This window comes from Camellia sinensis, chromosome 8 (genome assembly GCF_055761805.1).
Source record: "Camellia sinensis isolate YWXY chromosome 8, ASM5576180v1, whole genome shotgun sequence".
Taxonomy (NCBI): Eukaryota; Viridiplantae; Streptophyta; class Magnoliopsida; order Ericales; family Theaceae; genus Camellia; species Camellia sinensis.
The window spans coordinates 39,013,873-39,038,558 of record NC_138968.1 but is presented as its reverse complement, the minus strand read 5'-3'; the positions used below and the strand labels follow the sequence as shown (position 1 = coordinate 39,038,558).

Genomic DNA, 24,686 nt, shown 5'->3' with positions numbered 1-24,686 from the left:
AATAGACCATTTTAGGATGTAAGTTCGGCATTTGTAAATTTTGATTATCACAAATAATATAATTAAATATTATGGGAGTCATAATTAAAAATAAAATAAAATTGAGTTATAACCAAATATCACTAAAGTATAGCCAAACAACTCTAGCATTGTAACCAAAATAATGTCATAATCAATATCCTTTCATAAGGATAAATTACAAATACACCCCTTGAGATTTGATTAAAATATGAATCACTTTCTATAGTTTTGGAAATTACATTCTTACTCCTGAGATTTCTAATTTCATGACAAATCGCCCATTTTTATTAATAAATCATAAAGTCAATTAACAGTTTTTAATGATATTAAAAATATGTTTCAATTAATAATTTAAGTAATTTTATTATTGTATAAGAGAACAATTATAAATTTTATTTTTTTAGTTAATTCTATTAAATAAAAATTTTTGGCAATGGGATATTTGTAATTTTCTAAATCACATGAGGCAATCTGTACTTTAAGTAAATCTCATAGAGTGTATTTGTAATTTACTCATATCATAATATTTCATCACTAATAATACAAAGATCGTAACAAAAGGTATGTACCATAGAATTTTCCTTGTGACGGAGAAAAAAAATACAATTTACAATTATATTTTGGGGGAATTACATATCAATTGGAAGGGAAAAAAAAATTATTTATAAGAAAGTGATAAACATTATAAATATTAATAATTAAAATTTTAAAAAAATTTACTTTTTTATAAATATTTTTTTGCCTCCTCATTTATGTGTAATTCCCCCTTATATTTTCTTATAGAACCCCACCCTTGCCTGGAAATAATAGATCATTTTAAACTGATCTTAGCCAGTGTCTAGATCACAAATTTATATAAGAATTTTAGAAAATATTTAAAAATAAAAGAAAATAAATAAATAAAATATAACTCATGTCACTCACATTTTCCTTTTTTCATTTTTAAAACGCTATCCAAAAGTCTTTGGCTAAGAAGATCAACGTTTCAAGCGAGCTTTAGCCTCCCTTAAATGGACTTTGGTGAACTTAGGCCAATTGGTGGCAGCCATTTGTCTTTTAATTAACATTATTGTTACAAACACCAAAAAATTTTACATAACTGTTAGCACCATAAATCTGCAATTTTTATTATTATTTATTATATAATTGCAGGATACGTGGCATCCTCTTATTCATTTGGAAGTTAAAAGAAGTTATAGAGATAATGGAGAATATGAAGGACAAAGTGGATGAGTGGGAGGACAAAGTGGATGAGTGGAATGACACATGGCAAGACAAGAATGAAGATGGAAGAAATCGGTAGTTACTAAGTAGTTATTGCTGATTTTTTTCTTCTATAAATAGCCATTAATGGCTACATTGTAAAGGATCCAGAACATAAATCAAAGACAATTGATTTCAATATTTCTTGTCATTTTTCTTATCTTAGGAGTAGCTTAACATAGATTTATATTTCGAAGCATTTATTTTCAGCATTTCCATTTCGAAGCATTTTATGCACTTTCTTTTCGAAGCATAGGAGTAGAGGTAAGTAATTATTACTTTGATTGTTCACTCAATCATCTTTCTCCGTCCCTTTTTCTTCTTTTACTTTTTCTTTTCGCTACACTTGGCAAATTTGAAGTCCTCTTCGTTGAGGCAAAAGAACCGTCAACACAATCGCTTGATAATTGGCTTGAATTTAATCTGTAAGGATTTTTCAATCCTTGCTGGCACGCTCGCATTTATGATATTTTCCTTCGTAAGAAAAATAAGCCAACATTTTTTGGCACGCCCAGTGGGACGTCAAGTGTAATAAATGGAAAATGAATTGGATTTGTCCATTTCAAATAGCCTAGATGAAATTTATTGGCGTAAACAAGAAATTTTGGATCTTCAAGAAGAGATCCATTTTCTTGATGAAATAAATTTTCATCCCTTACAATATTGTTTGGTGGAAGAAAAAAGACACCATTTAATTGGAGAAATTCATCAACTTGGTATGGAAATTCGCCAATGGCATGATGAGTTATCAACTCTCACTACCAAGTCTTTAACTGAGGCCTTAATGGCCGGAATTGGTGAATTTTTTCAGAATTTTTCCATGGTTAAAAATAGCAAAAGCAAAGAGTTGATTTCATCAATGGCTCGGGGGGTTCAAGAATCCGTTTTTAAAGAGCCAAATTATGAAATTAACATAACGAAAGAGCATATTTTTAAGCCAAATTTGGCTAAGAATGATATTTCATACATGACTCGGGGGGTCCAAAAACCAATTTTTAGAGAGTCAAGTCATGAAAATAATATTCTTATGGGAGATTTTCATAAGCCACTAATGGCTAACATGGAAAAACAACCCACTTTGCCAAAGAATTATGAAAATCAATTTGGCGAAAGTCATGTTTTTAAACCAAACATGGTCAAGAATAATGAACAAGCCACTGTTCATGAATTCAAAATTTTTGACATTTTTCAAAATGTCAAAAAGTATGAATTTTCATGGTCACACCATACCATGACTTTTGGTGTTCAAAATCCTTTTTGGATTTGTGGTTCACATCAAAATATAATTATGATGATGTGGCTAATAAAATTAACAAATTGTTCTTATGAGTTTGAAGCACTAAGAACAAGGGATGACCATTTAAAATGCATGAACTTGGCTAGAAAAAGCCTGTGCATTTAAATAAATGGTTGAGAATGGCTTATCTTTTCAAATTGATGGCCAGTTGTTTGTATGTACACAATCAAAGCATCGAAGATACATTCGAAGCATCAAGAGTTGTTTCGAAGGTTGATTACTTCACATTCGAAGCTGTATAAAGCTTTGAAGATACATTCGAAACATCAAGAGTTGTTTCGAATGTTGATTACTTCACCTTCGAAACTGTATAAAACTTTGAAAACTTTCGAAATGTGTACATCTCTTCAAATATATGTAAAATGACAATTAATTAGTTGTCGAATAATGCCTGTTTTTGGCATCATAAGTTGGCTCGAAGAACAACAGTTTTGGTGTCTTCGAAGAATTAATAATTGGTTCGAAACACAAAATTAATATTTCCATTAATTATGTGTGAACCAGAACATATAAGTTTTGAATAAACCACAATGGTTGGCCAAAAACAGCTTCGAAAGCCGTTTTGCCATAAGTTGCTTCGAAAGCCGTTTTGCCATAATTTTGTAAGCTTCGAAGCACTCTATCTTGCATCAACAACAGCTTCGAAGAAATAATAATGGTGGTTGTGAACCTTCGAAGCTTTGTCGAGTATTTTTGAGGATGTAATTCGTCTTTTGTCGGTTCCATCGACCTTCGAAGAATGATTTTGGTCCTTTATATCACTTTCGAAGCTTGTTACTAGTAATAATTCGAGTCATCTAGTCATAATTTCATACTCATTCGAAGCACTTTATTGGTGTTGTTACCTCATTCGAAGCACTTTGCTGCTTAGGTTAGTCATGTGCTTGGTTCGGCCCTTCAAAAATTCAAATAAACATCATTTTTAAGGGCCGCAGGGGGTAATGTTAGCACCATAAATCTGCAATTTTTATTATTATTTATTATATAATTGCAGGACACGTGGCATCCTCTTATTCATTTGGAAGTTAAAAGAAGTTATAGAGATAATGGAGAATATGAAGGACAAAGTGGATGAGTGGGAGGACAAAGTGGATGAGTGGAATGACACATGGCAAGACAAGAATGAAGATGGAAGAAATCGGTAGTTACTAAGTAGTTATTGCTGATTTTTTTCTTCTATAAATAGCCATTAATGGCTACATTGTAAAGGATCCAGAACATAAATCAAAGACAATTGATTTCAATATTTCTTGTCATTTTTCTTATCTTAGGAGTAGCTTAACATAGATTTATATTTCGAAGCATTTATTTTCAGCATTTCCATTTCGAAGCATTTATTTTCAGCATTTCCATTTCGAAGCATTTTATGCACTTTCTTTTCGAAGCATAGGAGTAGAGGTAAGTAATTATTACTTTGATTGTTCACTCAATCATCTTTCTCCGTCCCTTTTTCTTCTTTTACTTTTTCTTTTCGCTACACTTGGCAAATTTGAAGTCCTCTTCGTTGAGGCAAAAGAACAGTCAACACAATCGCTTGATAATTGGCTTGAATTTAATCTGTAAGGATTTTTCAATCCTTGCTGGCACGCTCGCATTTATGATATTTTCCTTCGTAGGAAAAATAAGCCAACAATAACAATATACAAATATTATATTGAGCGGTCCTGTTGAATACTATAATCTTGCACCATAGATTCTATTTAACACATAATATATCATTCTTATGTGTGTTTTCTAATGTTATGTGATAAATATTGATATTTGTATGCATCTCATGCACAAGAAGATTTGTTGGTTCAATTCTTTTTTGTTTAAAAAAAAAATTATCAGACAAAAAAGAATTTTTATTAATAAAAAAGAATGAGTAAAATAAAAAACAAACAACGATCCATGGTGATAAAATGCAACATTGCCAACAAAACATATCCTAATTAAGTTGACACAAAATAAACCAATCATATGCGAAGCAAAGAAAATAATAAAATGAAAAACTCCGACCAAGATTGGCAAAGTGACATTCGAAACAACCCAAAACAAAACAACAATCAACAAATCATAACAGGCATCACATTGGCCACAAAAGTGGGAATAACATTAAGGAAAACAAATAATGAAATGAATTCAAAGCAATTCTTCTACTACAAATATAATGACTGGAATGAATTCAAGTTGCCGCTTAATTTGAACAACAACCAATAGAATGCTCACTGTCAATGCATTAGTGATTTGAAAGATCACATCTATAGTGCTAGTGTTTTGGAAAGTTGGTAAAAAGTTAATTTTTTAACTTTTTTGGTGATTTTTTTAGTTAAAAAAACTGACTTTTTTTACTAAAAAAGCTAAAAAGCCAAAAAACTGACTCTTTTAACATCTTCCCAAAAGACCGAAAGTAGGCAGGTAAACTCCACTCAGATAAATTGCATTGTTGACTTTGATTTAAGTGGTTTATTCATTGCAATCATAATCACGTTGAGAGTTATTTTGGGATTCTTACGAGTGATAAATGAATCAAATAATTTGAGGTTGATTGGTGTTTGGGTTGTTAAAAATTCATTTGATCTTCATTCGTTAAGTAAATAAATCAAGTTAGAACACATTTTAAAACTCATTAAAATTTTTAAACCAAGTTTAAATAGTCAATTGTTCGTTCGACTCAGTTCGGTGAGCCTAAAACTACCAAATTACTTGAGTTCTCCTTGACAAAACTTCATTTAAGATCGGCTTGAAAGTTTAACGAACCAGACTTAAATAAATTTTAAAACTCGTTAAAATTATCAAATTAAGTTTAAACAATTAACTATTCGGCTTGTTTAACACCTTTTATGATTGAGGTATTGAGGACGAAGTGAAGTAATCGTCAAACTAGTCATAAAAAATTATAAAAAGTAATGGAAATAGACTCTGTCTCCCTAAATAAAAAAACAGAGGGACTTCAACTTTGAATCATCTTTTGCTAGGAATTATAGATTTATGATGGAGGAGGTATTGCTAATTTTCCTATTTTATTTTTAATACTATATATTAAATATAATTAGATATGCACATATATTCATAAAAAAAAATTATATGTTTTTCTAATCTGATCTTTTTCTACTATGATCAAATCATTTGATTGATTAATTGTGTCATTTGCATTATACTGGGATTATAAATGTGAGTTTTATAAAACATGAGTTGAATCTTAGCCATATACAGATTTTCTTAGCGTTTTTCCATACAAATTCTGAGTACATAAGCAAGCGTTAAAATTATACAAAATTAAGAATTAGGATTGGATGTGTTGTCTGGGCTCGAGTGGCCTATTATGAGTTTCGTTGTGATAATCTGATCTGTTTATTTTATGAAATTTTGTATGTATATCATCCATGCAAAATATTTAAATCATTCCAATAACTGTAATCTTTTCATTTTACCACAATTATCTAAAAAAATTAGACGATAAACATAGTTGTCGTTTGGCAAAAAAATTTTTGATTGGCTTTTTTGAGTTGGGACTTCTTTAGCTTTAGACTAAAAAGTTCATTTGGGTTGATTTTTTTGACTTTTGTAAAAGAAAAAGTGAAATAATTATGGTTTGGATGTGACATTTTGCCTTATTAACTTATTTAGCCTATCTTTTATGCTTTTTTAGTCCCAAAAGCCTAAGCCAAATGAAACCTATATTTTTAAAAACTGACCATTAATTTTTTAGAGACAGACGCGATAAAATGAAGAGACTACGACTATCAAATTAACCTCAATATTTTCATGAATGATACATACGCAGAGTTTTATGAAATAAATAGTTTCGATTATCAAAACATGACCTATGATAAACCCCACAACTCCAAATAGCACCTCTAATTCAAATTTTGGACCAGAGAGAAACTTAATCTAAAAATTAATGATAAATTATAAATACACTCCTTGAGATTTTCTTAAAATATTAATTATTTTTTGTAGTTTTAGAAATTACATTTCACCCCATCAAATTTCTAATTGCATAACAAATTACCACTTTCATTAATCAACCATTAAGTCAATTAACAGTTATTAATGGTGTTATAAATATTTCAATTAATCGTTTTGGTAATTTTATTATTGTATATGAAATTTTATCTATTTATTTTGTTAGGTTTATTAAATGGCAAATTTTGGCAAAAAAGTTTATAATTTTCAAAATTATAATGATGTATTTATAATTTACCTAAAAATTAAGAAAACGCATATAGGTACATGTGCCTTGCATACCATATGCAAGGCACACTTAAGAACTGTCCAAATTTAAAACAACAAATCATTTTGTAGGAGATTGACCAATAAATTCTAAATGTTGAAATTGTGATCCAATAGTTTCAAGATTTTTCTTATATTCCATTTGGTCCTATTGGATGCATAATGACAATTTATCATTATTTTAAACCTTTTGAGTGGTCATATAAGGCATTAGTAATTGATTGGATTTTTATTGAGTGTTACAGTGGGAAAAAATATACTATAACATTTTTATAATCCTTCCTTGTAGTAGAACATGTTACATCAACACTCTATCAACCTTTTGTTGGGTTTTTTGAGTGTTACAATGGGAAAAAGTGAATATTACAGTGAGAAAAAGTACACTATAACCTTTTTATAACCCTTCCTTGTGGTAGAACATGCTACATCAGCACTACATCCTTTTTGTTGGATGTTACAGTGTTGGGTTTTTGTTGGGTGTTACAACGGAAAACAATAAATGTTACAGTAAGAAAAAAATATACTATTGTCTTTTTATAACCCTTCATTGTGGTGGAATATGTCTCATGTCACATCAATACTCTCTTTAAAATAACGTCACTTAATGAGACAAGGGTACAATCGTCTACCAAAACTTACCAAACATAAAAAAAAAACAAGATCTCATCTCACAATTATATTGTCTAACACGAACAAAACTTATCAAAGTAATAGGAAAACGTGAGACTAATTTGAGTAACTATTCCTAAGAGGGGACTTTATGATAGTTTTCCCTTGTTTCATTTCCTTTATATTTTGGACAATATTAGTGCTTAAGCAATGCAACTCTTGAAAAAGCACTGGTATTTTAAGGGGGCATTACATTTTAATTGAAAAGTGAGAACATAAGCCAAACTGTTTTGACCTCTTTTGAAATTTAGAAAAAAAAAAAAAAGAAAAAAAAATACAATAAATTTTATAATTTTAACATAATTAGATTGAATTTTCTTTACATTTTAATTCATATAACATTTAATTTATTTTTATTAATAATTAGTTAATTATATAGATGAAAAAAATGAAATTATCATATATTTTACATGAAAATGTATACTTCACATTGTTTATTTTTATATTTTTGCTCTATTTGCATTGGTTTCGATCACGGCGGCTTTGACATTTTTGAGATTTAAAGCGGACACTTAGTGTGGGGCTTTTTATATATTAAAAAAAATTATGATTAAAAGATTATATAAATTTTTTTAATGTGCTTACAAAATGGTTACTCTTATATATAATTATTAAAATTTATTTAAATATTTAAAAAGTTTACAATGAAAAAATGATCAAAATAATCTGAGTTTAAATACTAAATAAAAAATAAACAAGCTGTAACAAAATATTACTTGAACATCACTATTCTCAAAATTTTAATTACAAAATTGCTAATCAAGTTTGCATAATCCAACCACTACAAAAAATATGGGTTTAGGTGGCGTTTTTTTAACGGCGTTTTTAAAACGTCACTGTTTTTACTATTTAACGGCGTTTCATAAACGTCTTATTTTTCTTTAATTAAAACGGTGCCGTTTTATGAATAGGAGGCGTTTATAAACGTCTTCAAATGCGTGTTATCTCACGCGCTTCCTTTTCAAATCTGAGAATCTCAACTCTCAAATTGAACCGATGCACACGCAAATACTCTCTCTCTCTCTCTCTCTCTGTTGTCTTCAAATGCGTGTTATCTCACAGAGATTCAGTTGCTTATCAATGGAATCCTCAGAAATCGAAGTTCTCTCTCGAAATCGAAGTGATTCATCAGAGCGATTTCGAAGTTCATCTCAGCGATTTAGATCAGTCTCAGTGATTCAGATCTCGAAATCAAAGTTCATATCTCGAAATTTTAAAATTCTGAGTTCATATCGCTGCGATTTCATATTGCGATTCAAATCTGAGTTCATATCACTTGGATTTCGATTTAGATTTAGATCTGAGTTCATATCACTTCGGTTTCAATTCAGATCATGATTCAGATCTCAACGATTCAGATCGGTCTCAGTGATTCATATCTCAAAATCGAAATCGAAGGTCATCTCAGCAATTCAGATCGGTAAGCTCCATTCTCTCTCTCTCTGTCTCCCTCCCTCTCCCTCTCTCTCTGTGCTGTCTTGCAGAGATTTCGTAATTATCGCAGAGATTCAGCTTGTTGATTCAGAGGTTCAGATCGATCTCAGCGATTCAGATCGATGATTCATCCGAGCGATTTCGAAGTTCTCTCTCGAAATGGAAATCGAAGTTCATCTCAGCGATTCAGAACGGTGAGCTCCACACTCTCTCTCTCTCTCTCTTTCTCTCTCTCTCTCTCTCTCTCTCTCTCTCTCTTAAGGTGAAATCGATCCTTTGATATTCTATGAATGGTTTTGATGTTTGATTTGAAATGATCCTGTCATATCCCTCATTTATCAACCTATATGTATTGACCCTTTCTCATCTATAAAAATTATACTAATGCCCATTCTAAAAATTATGGGTAGGTAAAAAACCCCTGGTTCTGATTTCTATATTGAATGATTCGCAGGAAGAGATAGAGCTTGGACTTTCCAATGTAAGAGTTCAATCATTTCCTATATCATTCTCTTCTCCTTCAAATTTATTAGTGTTTCTAAAGATGCAAGCACAAGAACCTTATTCTTGTTTTGTTGATTTATTAAATATCATGTCATTGCAACTTTTTTACTTTTGTTTTTGTAATACATCCTTTTTCAATTGTAGTAAAGTTATTATCAAGTATATCCATCCTTTTTCGATTGATCGGAGGGAGATAAAAAGTTTCTTATTTGGTTCATCTCTTTTGAAATTAGCTTTGATGCAAAGAACATGCTGGAAAAGCTGCGAAACCGCCGGCTTATGTTTGTTGGTGACTCTATTGGAAGAAAACAATGGGAGTCCCTTCTCTGCATGCTCTCCTTTGTAGCTCCTGATAAAACTTCGATATTTGAAGTGAATGGTAGCCCAATCACAAAGCACATTGGTTTCTTGGCATTCGAGTTCAGGGATTTCAACTGCCCTGTTGAGTACTACAGAGCTCCATTTCTAGTGGTGCAGGGTCGGGCCCCGGCTAGAGCGTTCGAAAAGGTGAAGACTACTAAACTTCTAATCCAAGAACGGCAGCACAGATCTTGTTGTTGCTTTGTCTATACAGATATGGGATATGGTGCAAGCGATGCAGGATTTATGAAATTGATAAATTACTAGTAGCCTTTATAAATCTCTCACTAAAGGCTACTAGGATTTATGCAGGATTGATAAATAAAAAATAAAAAATATATATAGATATAGATTATGGGTTTTAGTTTGAGTAAATTGTAGATTGAGCTTCAATTGATTGTGTGTTCACATGCGTGCATGTATGATATTTGGTTTCGGAACCTAAATTTACAATCTAAATGTTCTTTCATATTTGGATTGCTTTCTTCAGGCAATAAGAGCAATATAGAGGCATAAAATGTGAATGAAGAAGGAAGAGTGCATCCAGATTGCAGAAATGCATCAAACCCTTATCATCAATGTAGTTTCCTCTTTGCTACAAACTTTTGCTACCCAAATTGTAACTTGAAAGCGGTTGAATTTAGTTTTCACTGAGTGGCACTATTTTCTATTATCTTCACATATTACATAGCTAAAATATTGTCTTGGTTTATCTGGTTGTTTGGAAATGTGCTTGCTGAATTTTGGCTGGCTGACCTCTATTTTCGTAGAGTTGTCCAATTTATTTTTCCTATTACACATTTTTGTAAATGTAGGGTTGCTGACTCTATTATAAGTTTTTTAAGTTCCTTGTGTTGTGATAATAATATGTCATTCAGGTGCCCTATATAGTTGTAATTTTCCTTGAATTACCTAACATCTTTGTAGACACTATCAGGAGAAATTTAGGCTACTGGTGTTAAGGTTTAGCACAGTTCAGTTGCTGTTGTTCCTAATTCGCATGAAGATTTACATGATGAAATATATGATCATGAAGATGCCTCTATATTGGCCCAGTGAATATTCATTTGTTCTACTTCTTGGTCTGGTATGAGCTACTATGAGGAGATGATGGATTTATGGAAGGATTATCAGGTACATTATTTGCGAGCAATTTTGCAGTCTAGTATTTGTCATGGTATACATAGATTCATATGCTGGCTTAGGAAGTTATTAATTTTTCTAGCACTAATACACACATGCACTCACACAAAAGAAATAAATAAATAAAATAAAAAAGGAGGCCGTGGAAAGAAGAAAGATTTTTTTAAAAAGAAGTAAAAGTTACTGGCTAGACAAAAAAACCGAGTTTGGTGGCATTTTGTTGTCACATGGAACAACAGCCATTTTAGATGAAGGGATAATGCCTTCACAATGTTTTCCCCAAGGAGTAAGGTTGAGCAATTAAACTTGAATTTTATGTTTGTTATTTATTGAAATAAATGAAAAAACCAATTTGAACCTAGACAAAGAGTAATCTGATTATCACGTTGTTTGAGCTTGAGGGATCATTTATCAACTCACTTTTTGCAGGTGGTTCATGTTGTAAAATCAGATTCCAGACTTGCAAATAATGATCTACCTGTTTATATCCAAAGGTTGAGATGTCGTGCTCTGCATTATGCTCTCCACTTCTCTCCTTCTATTGACAATCTTAGGAAGGTTAGAACTTTTGTCTCTCCAGCATTCATCTGCCAAATAAATTTGGAATCTAGTTCCAGTTACAATTGAATTGATCTTACCAAAATTCTGAATGCTCCTTAGAATTTTATTACAAATTTTGGGACTTCCTGTGTTGAATTTATAATGATTATAATCAATCAAACATTTGCCACCATGCATGGTTTTGGATCTATTACTCCATTTGAAATGGAATGACAAAATTTTTGAAATCTCATTAGCATTTAAAACCTTACGAGGTTTGTATAGAATGTTGCTCCGAGTATGATGTAGGTGGTAATTTACTTTTGAGAGGCCTCCTACGGGGATATTCCTGTTAAATTAGGTTCTGAGAATACATGACAGTGAGACCGCAGAAGCTGGTGGAGCGGCTGAGATCCCATGGGGGAAGATGCATTGCTCTTCATCTGAGATATGAGAAAGACATGTTATCTTTCACTAGCTGTACTCATGGTCTTACTGATGCAGAATCTGAAGAGCTAAGAATAATGAGGTAAATATCTTGTATATATATATACATGCAAAATTTTAAAAATGATGATATACCTATGTACAGATGTACGTATGTGATTTCATACATTTGTACATGTCTAGGCTATATGTTGACAAGTGGCAAAACTTCCTGCCTCTGCACTGGATATAATGTACCTCCACTGGAAGATGAAGAAGATAAATTCAACAGAACAGAGAAAAGGAGGCTTTTGTCCATTAACCCCCGAAGAGGTGGGAATATTTCTTCAAGCTCTCGGTTACCCTCCATCAACATTGATTTATATTGCTGCTGGGGATAGTTTGTGATGTTCTAGGCTAAATTCAATGATGACACCTACATTATTTTTATTGATATGTGATATAAGTATTGCTGCTTGAATTCTGAAAAAATCCACTGAAGTAACATTTGTTTATCGATGTGATGTGGCAGGCTCGACGCATGTTGGCAAAACTAGATATTTACAGGAAGTTTACTAATGCTTTGGCAGTCGCTGTTATTGTGTCCGTAGGCTGGATATGCTATGAGGTAATTTTTCTTGTCTGGGAAATAAGGCTTAATTAATCTTTGAATGTGTTAAGAAATGTGAGTGTTTAACATGAACCACTATAGGACAATGGAAAGCACAAAGGGTCTGTTAAAAACCATCCTCTGCGATGAAAAGGTCTCAATAACATAGCGTCTGGCTGAGACCAAACAAAATTATTAGCATTTGAACCATGTAGAATGCAAGAACGAGGGCCCAGATGAAAATCCCTGTGGAGAAAAAAATGGTTTAAAGGCCTGCTATTATCTGCTTTGTTAAAATTTGTTGCAATTGGTAGTCAATTTCTTTGTTAAAATTTATTGCAATTGGCAGTCAATTGGCAGTCAATTTCTTTCATTTAAAGCAGATAATTGGCACTCTATAATGACCATTATCATTCATACAATGTCCATGTGTATCTGGCAATTATAATTCACCATTCTTCTACCATCATCGTTCATTTACAACCTGTTTGGACGAGAGAAGCAAGTGAAAATTACATGCGGCGGCTTTATGTTATAAAAAATTAATTGTCAATTATTTTCTTGTCTCCACATTGAATATTTTCACATGTGGCAGTTGTACTTACTCGGGAGAAGCAAGTGAAGAGTTTGACAGGGATGATCATCATGATGGATATGAAGTTGTTACATGTAGAATTTATGTGAGAGGAGAGGGAAAAAGCCATTGGAGGGAATATGATTAAGCTTTTTTTATTTATTCTTGTTCTTTTACTTTTTTCCCCCTCTAATTCTTTTTATCTTGTTTAATTGGATTATAGTGTACTGTATGATTCCAAATGTATCATCTGTTGCACATAGTTTAGGCTCATCTTTGGATATAGTTGCAAGACAAGTGGTATTTTTAATATTATAAACCATATTAGTGTGCTTTCTATTCCTTTTTAATTTTTTTGGGCAAATTACACTTCTTAACCATTTTGATTTTAATTGATGTATTTAAAGTCTGAACATGAATTGTTTTTATTCTTAGGTGTGCAATGTATTGTTTTTTATTTTTAATTTTGTTTTCAAGCTTAGTTTATTTATTATTTTAGTAAACATCAATTATTAGTTCTTAATAATTGTTTGACAGGTATTTTTTTTGTTCAACCGTATAAAATTAGCACAATTTAAAAATTAAAAAAAGGCTATGGCGGCGTTTAAAAAACGTCACTATATCTCATCCCAACGGTTAGATTTTTAAAAGGTATAAATGTCTATGACGGCGTTTTCAAAAACGTCGCTAAATGTCATAGTGACGTCATAGTACCGTTAGGTAGGACATTTGGCGACGTTTTTAAAAACGCCGCCTATACTAATATACCGACGTTTCTCAAACGTCATAAAGTTATAGCGACAGCCGCGTCATCGGCGTTTGGTACTAAACATCACAAAAAGAATTAGCGACGTTTTTAATACTTTTAGCGGCGTTTTTAAAATGCCGCTAAAAGTGAATTTTCCAGCAGTGAACTTCTCAACTAACTCATTTTTAATAGATAAATTTATTTTATGGAAAAAGCGTGGTAGCTCGAATTGGAGGAGGCTTGAATGGCCCGAATGGGTGTTGACCGATCGTCCGCCCGGATGACTGAGTGAAAGATTGTCTACCGCGGTTGTCACCTTTGTCGGCCGCAACTGTCAATCTCCTCACCGGACGACCGGCTAGACGACCAGCAAAGTGAATTTCGAGTCATTCGAGCCAACCTCATATTCGAATTACCAAGCATTGCTCTTATTTTATTTTTATTTTTTTTATAAGTGTCTAGACTAGTTTCCACACACATTGACTAATCCCAGATCCTAATAGAAATTGATCGATTTTTGGCAGTGCTCTAATGGAAATCTCTATTATTAACTTTTGAAGAAAGTAATAAGGTGTTGATATATACGATAAAACACATTAATATGCTGGTTTCCCTGGGGGGCTTGAAATGAGATTTTGCCTCAGGGCTATTCTACAGATGGTTTGATGCAACAAAAATTGTATGATCTTTTACCATTTAAATAGAAGCAACTAACAGATAAACTCATGGATTGATCAGAATTACATCGCTTTTGCTTAAGCAGTTCTTGGTTATTTCTTGCATCTCAAAGTTGTGGGTTCATGTGGATCCGCAATGTTCGCAAGTGTGGCTCCAAAGAATTGATAGCAGGAGTTGAACTTGAGGCCTAGAAGAAACATACTCCCAAACTCTAAGTTGCACCCACTATGTTAACCTCTTGGGATTATAAAATTACTAATCGATTTAATATTTCTTCTGATATAGTTGATCAAATCTAATATTTACTCAATTTTAAATTTGAAAAATTCTTTTACCATAAATAATTTTTAATTGGTATAACTAATTATATTATATACACAATCCATTCATTTGATAAATAAGCCTATATTAATTTCAAATAACTCACAATATCAATCACGCTGTCTGGTTTTGAGTTTTTAAAAATAATTTTTTGAATTTTCAATTCGTGTTTTTGTATTTTTAATCATTTTTAAAAATATTTTAATCATTTTTTTTTCAATTTTTAATTTTGATGTATAAATTTTGTGCAAAAATCTTTTAAAAATTTATTAAATACAACAAAATATAAAAGTGTATTGAATTTTTGTTTTTTTTTCTATTTTTTATATTTGGTGATTTTTTTTAAAAAAAATTTACAAATATTATATTTTTCTAAGTTTATTTAGATTCGGTGTATATAAAAAATAAAATATTACATAAAATATGATTAAAAAATTCACTAAAGCCAAAAAAATGCAGAAAATAAAAAAAAAATTAGTTTTCAGGAAAACAGTGTAAACCAAATCAGGTGAATTATTTTTTTGAATTTTTTAAATAAAAAGTAATTATTTATTAGTTTTAAATATTTCACGCATCAATTATTGGAAAATGCATAAGACGCTAGTGGGGTGCTGAGGGTCTGTTTTGATTGGTCAAAAAAATTTTTTTTTTTTTTTTACTTTTTCTTCTCCATTGGCGGCCTCCCACGTGGAGGGGGTGTGCTGGGGTCCTTCCGGGGTCTGAACCAAGGCCTTTCAAATTCATTTTTTTTTTTTTTTTTTTTTTTTGGTAAACTAGTATAATAGCTAAAAAAAAAAATCAGACACCCTTTTTTAACTCTTTTTTCGGAGGCCAAAGCTGCGGCTTTGCCCCCTTTGGGCAAAAGTCGGCTCTAGTTTTGATCTATTTAATCCAATTAAAAGGGTGATCAATGTAATTAAATTAAAATTGTGAGATTTTTTTTAATGTAAGATTATAAAGTTTTATTTGGAATAATTTTTTTGAAGTTTCTAACTTTTGTGATAGAAATAATAAAATAATTATATTTAGATATGACATTTTGTTATTGATTTTTTTAGCTTATTTTGATTTTTTGTTGCTATTTCAGTCAGAACGTCCAAAAAACTCATATGCTAAAGGAACTCTTACTGTATTTTTTTCTAAATTTCAAGTGAGATCAGTATAATTTACTCTTTTATTTTTATGATGTTGCAAGTCTTTCTGTGTATCTGACTTACACAAAATAAATAAATAAATAAAAATTTTACGTGTAGTACAATTATTTTAAGACTGACTTAATTATTTATAATTTCTTCTATTTTCAATTGCTTACTATAAGGGTATAAATTGGGCTTGGCCTGTCCCATACAGGCCCGAGTTTGGACCGACCCATGTCAGGCCGCTTGGACTCCCACCAAAATTCAGGCTGGATAGGACAGAGTCACAAACCAAAAATCAGGCCCAGACCCAGGGGGTATTTGGATCTTGGACAGGCTGGCGGGCAGGGCCTTGGGTTTGGGCAGGCCTGAACATTTTTTTTAAATTTTTTTCTATTTTTTCTACCAAAATTTTAGTATTTTCTACTAAAAATGACATTGGGCCATAGACAGGTTGGGTCAAGGGCCGAATTTTGAATGGGCCTTGAGCGGGCTGATGGCCGGGCCCACGGGTCAGATCGGGAATCAAAATAACAGTCCAGACCCAAGCCTAGGGTCCCAATCTAGGCTTAAATATGAGCCTAACCTGAGTGAGTCGATCCCGAATTACGAGCCATTTTACACCCCTACTTGTATACCCATGAGAGGAAGGCTCTCCCCACATCACATCATTTGATACTATCGGTTTTTCTGTTGAGAAAAAGGATAGAAAGAACACAGGAAAGGCATTTCTTTGTACACTGAATGTAAGGGTGTAAATCTGGCCTGGCCCGGCCTAGTCTACCCAGGCCAGGGCTGAGTCGGGCCCATGTTGGGCCTCGCGAGCTTCTGTCAAAATTTGGGCCGAGTTAGGCCACGGGCCAAAAATTAGGCCTTCAGGCCTTGGATGGGGCGAGCCTTGGGCCGGCCCCGTAGGCCTAGGCCTAGCCTCGGGCTTGGGCAGGCCTAACCATTTTTATTTTTTTTTAATTTTTTCTATTAAAATTTTATCATTTTTCACTAAAAAAAACACTGGGCCTCTGGCGAACCGAGCTTTGAGTGGGTCTTAAGCGGACCGATGGGCTAGGCCACTGGTCGAGTTAGGCGGGCCGGGCTGGCCGAGATTTCAAAATGATGGTCTAGGCCCCTGGCTTAAGAACTCGGGCTAAACTCAGGCCTCGGCCCAAATGACTCTAAACAAGCTAGGCCCATCTCAAACCGTGGATGTATTTCAGACCGTCCACGGGTCGTGGCCATTTTTACACTACCAACTGAAAGTAACATGATTGATAGGCAGATAACTGTTTCACGAGTAAGCAAGAAAATGGCCAAATAAGTAATGTCCTCTACATACACGAATAAGTAATGAGAGGGTAATTTTTGGGAAAATTGGGCCGAGCTGCGAGTTGGGCATTGAGGCCCAAAACGCGAAGGACTAGGTAAAAAGGCCGTAATGGATACTCCGGCCCAGGAGAGCAATGTTACTCCGGCCTTAGGGAGACAAAGTTACTTCGGCTCACAAATGATGAAGTTACTTCGGTTAAAGGAATGGCAAAGCTGCTTCAGTTTTGGCAACTTGAAGTTAGGACGGTTTCGGAATTAGTCCGGTCATGACTTACAATGATTAGGTCGGTCAGAACTTATTACTTGGAAGTTTGATCTAAGCACATCAAGGTTGAACAGGGCAGCCGAAGTAAGGAGTTAGAGGAGAAGACCGAGCTAAGGATAGTTCGGCCCTCTGTGGCTCGGTATAGCCAATTTTACTTTGGTCAAATGGAAGTTCGGCCATAAAGAAAACCATCCCACTTGGTTTAAGCAGTGGGGGAGGGTGTAAAAGGATAAGCATTATCCTTAGGAGAATGAATCCTAGGAGGACTCTGCATGGAGAAATACAAGTCCTACTAGGATTGTGCCACGGGAAACTTATAAAAGCTCACAAGCATCACCTTGGAGGAGGTAATTGAACACAATACTTTTTGAGAACATAAGACCTTGTCTATTTGTCAAGCTTACTGACTTAGGCATCGGAGAGGTTTCCGGCACACACCCGCCGGCTAGCTCACGTTTGTGTTTTCAGGTGACAAAGCGACGTCGTACGGAGGAGCGTGGACTTGGTCAACAGGATTATACGAGGAGAATTATTTCCTCTTCGTACAATTGGCGCCGTCTGTGGGAAGAACAGACAAGAACAAAAACCTCTTGACTAAGCTTCTCCTTTTCTCATTCAATGGCACACATTGAAGACTTGCCGCAGTCCGCCGTCGACGGACTAACTCCAGAGGGGGGCGCAAGGCGTGAAGGATTACCCTCTGTCCCTCCTATGGCAGATCTGGAGCCCCAACAACATAATTCCAGGAGGAGTGGCAGGGGAAGGCGAAATAGCAGCCCTCGACATTCTCAGAGTCCTGACAGGCAAAAGAGGAGGATTGATCCTCAAGCCCTGGAAGATCGCGTGAAGGAACAAGATGAACTAATTCGAAAGATGGCGGCGGACATGGAGGCTTTGAAACGCCAGATGAAGACTAAAGATGTGGCGACAGGAGAGGGGCGCAAACACAAGACGCCCCCTCGCCACTCAGAGAATCGTAGTAGGAATACTACACCCTCCCAATGAGAGAGCAGAAGCCTCAGGACAGGCGACACTCACTCCTTATCTTCAAGGACTCGTCACTCCAGGTCTGAGAGGACGAGATCCGAAAGATCATACACTGAAGGAAGCACGCATTGGCCTTCACATTCACACCAAACCAGATCCAGACAAACAGAGCTGCCCAGGTCATCCGACTTACGAACCGTGCTAGAAGAAAAAGCACGATGCAAGGAGGATGCCAGGGCAAGGGATCCACACCGAGTTTCGGCCTTACAACAGTTGGCTCCTCGGACGCATGGAAGCGTCGAGGTTGGAATGCCAATACCGCGACCGGCCTACGAACCAACGGACAAGTCATTGGCAAGACTACAGACTTCGTCGTTTGTCCCAGCGATCGAAAACGCACCCCTACCATCAGGCTTCCTTCAGCCGAAATTCAATACATATGAAGGGAAGACGGACCCATATTCACACTTAAGCCACTTTCGCCAAGTCATGGCTGTGTACAGGCGAAACGAGGCCTTAATGTGCATACTCTTCCTATCAAGTCTGGGCGACCTAGGCTTGACTTGGTTCGAAAAGCTCCCAGAAGGCAGCATAGCCTCCTGGGCTCAACTGGCGGAAGCGTTCGTAACAAGATTTCGGACAAATACTAAAACACCGGTGGAGATAGACCAGTTACTCTCCATCGACATGGGTGAAAAAGAGACCCTCAGATCTTACAACAGTCGCTACTGGGAGACATTCAACCAGATTGGAGATTGCCCAACCAATCTAGCCATTGCGCAGTATAAAAGAGGCCTACCAGTAGGGAACCGACTAAGGGATTCAATTACCATGACGCCACCCCTCACCATGGAGGCCCTGATGGAGAGAGTGCATCAGCACATCAGGGTAGAAGAGGATGGCGCACGTGCAAAAGCAAAATCTAGTGCGACCGTAGTACCAGAAAAGAAGACCTCAGCAAAGGTCAATACAGTAGATCGGCAGAATAAAAACGGGCGTGGCAGACGAGATAACGGAGAAGACCCAGACAAAAGATGGTTGAGAATCCGCACTGCTATAACAACGGTGTTCAAAAAACCAATATATCGGATTCTGAGCGAAATAAAAGACAAGCCTTTTGTCAAGTGGCCAGCCAAGCTAGGGGAAGGTCAGAAAAATTACGATGACAGATCACGGTGCACCTTCCACAAAGAAAAGGGGTACCGAACTGAGAATTGCACGCCACTGAGACAGCACTTGGAAGAATTTGTGGCAGCAGGCCACTTGGACGAATACATTGAAGGAGGAGCACAACCGGCCCCCCAAGATCATAATGACCATCCCAACAGAATGCCAAACGATGCACCACCTCAAGGCATTATCAATGTAATTCATGGAGTTTTTGAACCTGAGCGCGTATGCGAGCTCAGAGGTTCAATCAAGAAGGCTGAGCACTTTAGAGAAGTATTAAGTGCCCAACCTGCCATCAAGAAGGGGAGGACAGAGGCAACAAACGTCATGTCCTTTTCGGATAAGGACTTGGAACGAATTTACTGCCCCCATAATGATGCCCTGGTTGTCACTCTCCGAGTAAAGGATTTTGACGTCAAGCGGATTCTGATTGACCAGGGTAGTTCATGTGAGATCATGTATTACGACACATTCAAGCAACTGAAACTGCAAGACAAAGACTTGGCACCTGCAGTTTCTCCCCTGATTGGATTCAACTCCATGCCAGAGTGGCCTGTCGGCAAAATAATCCTTCCAGTCAGAGCAGGAAGTGTAACAAAACAAGTGGAGTTCTGGGTATTGAAGGTCCCCTCCACCTACAACATCATCCTGGGCAGAACATGGCTGCATGCCATGCGTTCGGTAGCGTCATCATACCATCAGGTAATACGGTTCCCCAATGACGCCGGTATAATTGAAGAAGTCTATGGCGATCAGATCATGTCAAAACAGTGCTTCGCCACAGCGAATGGAAGCCGAGCTGCCAAAGGATACGTTCATTCGGTGGAAGAGCCAGAAAGTAATGAACTATTCGCGGACGTCGGCAAAGAGGCTGATCAGAAAGCGGTGGAAGACTTGGTGGAGGTAAAAATAGATGAGAAGAACCCGGATAAGTTCTTCTTACTTGGCTCATCGTTGTCCAGCGCTGAGAGATTAGAGGTCTTGGAATTCTTAACCTCTAATATCGAAGTGTTTGCCTGGACACCTTACGACATGCCAGGCATTGATCCAAACTTCATCAGTCACCAACTCAATGTCCACCCATCCGCCAGACCAGTCATTCAACGCACACGCAGATCGGCACTCCACCACGCCGAAATAGTGGCAGAAGAGGTAGGCAACCTGCTGGAGGCAGGAGCAATAAGGGAAGTACACTACCCAAGGTGGATCTCCAACACAGTCGTAGTGCCAAAAAAGAATGGTAAATGGCGTGTCTGCGTCGACTACAAAACAGTCAACAAGGCGTGCCCAAAAGATAGCTTTCCTCTACCAAGGATAGATCAACTGGTGGACCTAACGGCAGGGCATAACCGTCTTAGCTTCCTGGATGCATACAGAGGCTACCACCAGATCGCCATGCATGAACCAGACCAGGAGGTCACATCCTTCACAATACCAAGAGGGTTATATTGCTACAAGGTCATGCCCTTTGGCCTAAAGAACGCAGGGGCGACATTCCAAAGGATGGTCACCAAGATGTTTGAACCATTGTTAGGCAGAACAATGGAGGCTTACATCGACGACATGGTGGTCAAAAGCAAGGATGAGAATGACCATCTTAAAGATCTAGGCGAGATGTTCCAGATCCTAAAGAAACACAAGCTGCGCCTCAACGCGTCCAAATGCGCATTCGGAGTTGGATCTGGCAAATTCTTGGGCTTCCTGGTGACCAACCGAGGTATAGAAGCAGACCCCTCTCAGATCAAAGCAATCCAGGAGTTGAAGAGACCAAACTCAGTCAAAGAAGTGCAGCATCTCACTGGTATGGCGGCTGCACTCAACCGGTTCATAAGCAGATCGTCGGACAGATTACGACCGTTCTTCCAAGCTTTAAAAGCCAAGTTTGAGTGGGATGAAGAATGCGACCGAGCTCTGGAAAGCTTGAAGGAGTACATGTCCTCCCCACCACTACTTGTTACTCCAGTACCTGGTGAAGAACTCTTTTTGTACCTGGCAGTTTCTCAGCACGCAGTTAGCGCAGTGTTGGTTTGTGCAGAAGGAATACAACACCTGCCCATCTTTTATGTCAGCAAGACATTGTTGGGAGCCGAAACAAGGTACTTGCCCTTGGAGAAACTAGCATTAGCATTAATGATGGCATCCAGAAAATTGGCACACTACTTTCACGCCCACACCATAGTCGTCCTCACAGCCTTTCCACTAAAAGCTCTATTTGAAAGGGCGAACTTTAGTGGGCGAATCTTAAAGTGGGCAGTGGAGTTGGGACAATTCGACATTAAGTTCCAACCCAAGACCGCAATAAAAGCCCAATCCTTGGCAGACTTCGTCGCAGAGTTTACTCCTGGAAGTCATCATATCTGCCCAGTCGACCTGACTGACACAACCGAACTAGGAACGGAAGTTGACGCCGGAATAGCGCAACCCCTAGTGGAAGGTAGTCAATCAAGCACCAAGGCAGATCATACTAAGGACAACAAGGAAGAGACAAACAAAGGCTCACCAGCAGTTCAGACAGAGGACAAAGGACAGACAGCCAACATGGACCTCGAAGAAAACACCATTCTTGACCTCACGACATCGTCTGATCCTTCCACTTGCTGGAAACTGTTCGTTGGAGAGATGTGGAAGCTCTTTGTGGATGGAGCATCCAACCGACATGGTGCAGGGCTTGGCATAGTCCTCATCTCTCCAAACGGCCTGGTTATAGAGCAAGCAATCAACCTTGGCTTCCCAGCATCCAACAATGAAGCGGAGTATGAGGCGCTTCTCGCAGGACTCAAGTCAGCACACTTCATGAAAGCAACCGAAATAATGGTATACAGTGACTCTCTGCTGGTGGTAAACCAAATTTCTGGCGAATACGAAGCAAAGGACGACAGAATGGCCAAGTACCAAGAGTTAGTCAGAACAGAGATCAAGAAGTTTGATGTGGTAAGGATAGAACAAATTGGCAGGGAGGAAAACAGCCGAGCGGACGAGCTAGCAGGCCTGGCCTCAATGGCAGATACATCAACCCCTCATCCATTACTCATCGACTTCTTACCAAGACCAAGCATAGAAGACCCCGAAGCAGAAGAAGTATGTTGCACAGAGTTAGGCCCTTCTTGGATGGATCCCATCATCCTGTTCCTAAAAGACGGCATCCTACCAGAAGAGAAAAAAGAAGCCAACAAAATAAGGGCAAAGTCGCAGCGATTTTGGCTATCTCCATCTTTGGCATTATACAAGAAGTCATTCTCTGGGCCTTACCTCAAGTGCGTTCATCCCAGCAAAGTAGAAGCATTCCTGTTCGAAATACACGAAGGGGTATGTGGAAGTCATCAAGGAGGAAGGTCGCTCGCTTACAGGGCTATTTCGCAAGGATATTGGTGGCCATATATGCAAGCAGACTCAGAGAAATACGTGAAGAAGTGTGAAAATGCCAGAAATTCGCACACCAAATACATCAACCAGCAAGAGAACTCCTACCCTTAACTAGCCCATGGCCTTTCGCAATGTGGGGCTTGGACATAGTAGGACCACTTCCAACAGCACCTGGCGGCAGAAAATTCTTTCTCGCAGCAACAGACTACTTCACAAAGTGGGTGGAAGCAGAGGGATTGGCGTCAATCAAAGAAAAAGATGTGAAGAAGTTTGTTTGGCAGAATATCATCACTCGGTTTGGCATACCAAAGGCACTAATCTCAGACAATGGTACTCAGTTCGACGGCAGAATCTTCAGAAGCTTTTGTGAAGAATACAAGATAGAGTTCTACAATTCCACACCGGCATATCCTCAAGCAAATGGGCAAGCTGAAGCATCGAATAAAGTCGTCTTGGATGGACTAAAGAAAAGGCTAGAAAAAGCAAAAGGCAAGTGGGCAGATGAACTTCCTCACGTCTTATGGGCTTACCGCACCACGCCCCGGCGATCAACTGGAGAAACACCATTCTCCTTAGCTTATGGAATGGAAGCAGTGATCCCACTAGAAGTTGGCCTCCCCACAATTCGAAGCGAAAATTTTGATCCAAACTTAAATGGAGAAGCCATAGCCTTAGAACTCGACCTTGCAGAAGAAAGAAGAGAAAGAGCACTAGTCCACATCGCCTCATACCAACGAGAGTTAATCAGAAAATACAGCAAAAAGGTCCATCCAAGACAATTCAAGATTGGGGATTGGGTACTACGCAAAGTAATGGGAAACACCTTGATCCCAGGAGACGGCAAGTTAGGCCCAAATTGGGAAGGTCCTTATAAGGTGGTTGGGTTAGCAGGCAAAGGGGCATACCACCTAGAAGACAAGGATGGCAAGGCAATCCCTAGGCCATGGAATACGGCCAATCTCAAGTTATTTTTCTTTTAGCTTTTCTTTTTTCAAACATTTGTAATTTTCTCTTCCTTCAATAAAATGAGAAATTCTTTTTAGCACGAATTATTCTTTGTAAAAGTTAGCTTGAAAGACTAAGTATATTGCAAGCATTCTATTCTAAGTTAGCTGGAACAACTAACTTAGAGGTTGGCTAGATTAAACCAACACCCTTCCTAAGCCCAGGATAAGGATCCAGGCTGCAGGACATTTGGTCGGAATAACCAAATACTATAAGTTAGCTGGAAAAACTAACTTCAATAGTTGGCTGGAATAAACCAACACTTATTACTCTTCAGCCGAAGTAAGTGCATGGCTGAAGAGTAGTTGGCTGGAATAAACCAATACTTGTTACTCTTCAGCCGAAGTAAGTACAAGGCTGAAGAGTGGTTGGCTGGAATAAACCAACACTTGTTACTCTTCAGCCGAAGTAAGTGCAAGGCTGAAGAGTGGTTGGCTGGAATAAACCAACTCTTGTTACTCTTCAGCCGAAGTAAGTGCAAGGCTGAAGAGTGGTTGGCTGGAATAAACCAACTCTTGATACTCTTCAGCCGAAGTAAGTGTATGGCTGAAGAGTGGTTGGCTGGAATAAACCAACACTAGTTACTCTTCAGCCGAAGTAAGAGTGTGGCTGAAGAGTGGTTGGCTCGAATAAA

At 36.9% G+C, this 24,686-nt stretch overlaps 1 non-coding gene across 3 annotated transcripts; it reads left to right on the top strand.

Moving 5' to 3' along the window:
* Positions 1-8,492: 8,492 nt before the first annotated feature.
* On the top strand, positions 8,493-13,406 carry LOC114285420 (uncharacterized). Of its 3 annotated transcripts, XR_014337585.1 has the most exons (8): positions 8,493-9,093; positions 9,354-9,380; positions 9,637-9,910; positions 10,254-10,897; positions 11,336-11,975; positions 12,077-12,205; positions 12,405-12,500; positions 13,078-13,406. It is a non-coding gene; the product is annotated as an uncharacterized LOC114285420 (transcript). The 3 variants fall into 3 exon arrangements; XR_014337584.1 differs by having other exon boundaries at positions 11,336-12,205; XR_014337586.1 differs by lacking the exons at positions 8,493-9,093; positions 9,354-9,380; positions 9,637-9,910; positions 10,254-10,897 and adding an exon at positions 11,119-11,197 and having other exon boundaries at positions 11,336-12,205.
* The last annotated feature ends 11,280 nt before the right edge of the window (positions 13,407-24,686 follow it).